Below are 1,720 nucleotides of genomic sequence, written 5' to 3'. Positions count from 1 at the left end.
CTTCCTTCCTTCCTTCCTTCCTTCCTTCCTTCCTTCCTTCCTTCCTTCCTTTTTCCTTTCTTTTAAACAGAAAGTTTTATAGATCTTTATCTTTATAAACATTTGAGGGAAACTAGTTATAGATGAGTGACTGGGGACAGGTTCAACATTGACAGCTAATGAATGTTAACATACTGGTCATTCCCTTCTTTTTTCTGTCCTGTAACTCCTCACCTCAAACACACTCCTGTAAAATGTTCTCCCCTGAACACCTTCTGCCTCTGCCCATAGCTGACTACTTTGCTCAAGTGCTCATCACCACCCCATTCTGAATTCTTTTCAGGGTATGACTTCTCCCAAGACCAGGACAAACAAGACCTAAGGTATTATGTAGTTAGCCTTTTGCAAGAGATAGTTGAGTGTTCAGAGTCAGTGTGAATTATTTCTACAGAAAGAAACCAGATTTGGATTGACTCAAAAAGTATTTTCTTTGTGGGGGTCCTTCCCTATGTGGGAGAATTGTTTTTTGCCATTGAAACATCTATGGGGCTTGTTAGCTGGGTGGTAAGCAGTAGAATGTAAGCTCCATGATAGGAGGGACTGGTTCCTAGTCCCTTGCACATAGTAGGCAGAATTACCTAGATTTGAGTGGTAGAGACCTCTAGCCATACTTCTGACAGCATCTGTGCTGCCATCATTTGTCCCTAGAAAGGCTATAATATGCATGCACAGCTTTTTTTCCCATAAGGAAGACAATTTTAAATTTTCTTTATTTCTGTTCCTCAGCAAGTACTCTCTTTCTGCTATGGTTCAACCCACTGTTTAATGAGGCTCACAAGCTATAAATATGATTACCCCATTTAGTGACATTAGCCTGCCCTAAGAAAACCTGACAGGGCTATTTGGAATTCCTAAAGACCCCAGGCTTCTGCCAGCATGACAACCACCAACCCTAGGCACCTGTAGAGACAGAGACAGCCCTGCCCTGTCTCTAAGGAGGAGTACCCATTTGCCACATTTGTCCCCTTGCAAACAAAGGAACTTAATACTAGAGCAGAGAATGTTGGGCCCCCTTCCTAGAATCAGACATCAATGTGCTGTTGTGTGGACCTGCTGAGTTCTACAGGATCTTGAAATCCAGTTCCTAGTCCCCCTGTTAGGATTCCATTTCCCACCTGTTTCTTTTGTGTCTTTGAAGTGATCCCTGGACACTTTCTTCTGTGGTCAGATAGGTTTGTTTTTGCTCTTGTCTATCTATTCTGGGTCTCTGGCCACACATACTTCCATTTAAAAAAGTTCCATTTACTTCTGGTTCCCTGTATTTGAGCCCAGACTCTTGGATAACAGTGGTGAACAATCTACATAAATTTCCCATTTTACCTGATCCTTCTTAATTAGCCTGGTTTTCAGAACTTGTCTGCCTTTTGTGTTTCATCTTGTGGGGGCACAGGTTCTCCTCCTGGCTCTGCTCTTAACTTGTTATATGATATTGAGTAATTCACATTTTCTTCTGGACTTAACTCTCTGGATGGAGTTGGACAAAATTATCTTCTAGGTCCCTTTCAGTTCTGTGCTTCTGGGAATCTGTAGCTGTGATCTTTTACTTATAGAATATCTTATTCAGTGTAGTCTAGGGGCCTGACTTAGGTTCAGTCTTGGCTTCCCTAGCCCTGTCCCACTAACCAAGCATTAACAAAGTCCCCCTCCCCCACCCGCCACCGCGCCCCCCCCCCAAGATAGT

At 43.0% G+C, this 1,720-nt stretch overlaps 1 protein-coding gene across 1 annotated transcript in view; it reads right to left on the bottom strand.

Moving 5' to 3' along the window:
* Positions 1–1,720, bottom strand: part of LOC138146721 (aldehyde oxidase 2-like) — a 133,295-nt gene that overhangs the window by 99,825 nt on the left and 31,750 nt on the right. The gene's annotated exons all lie outside the window — the stretch shown is intronic.

Source organism: Petaurus breviceps, unplaced genomic scaffold (genome assembly GCF_028583685.1).
Source record: "Petaurus breviceps papuanus isolate PSGF00001 unplaced genomic scaffold, PetGlider_PUasm1.0 90769, whole genome shotgun sequence".
Classification (NCBI taxonomy): Eukaryota; Metazoa; Chordata; class Mammalia; order Diprotodontia; family Petauridae; genus Petaurus; species Petaurus breviceps.
This window is presented reverse-complemented; position numbering and strand designations above follow the sequence as displayed.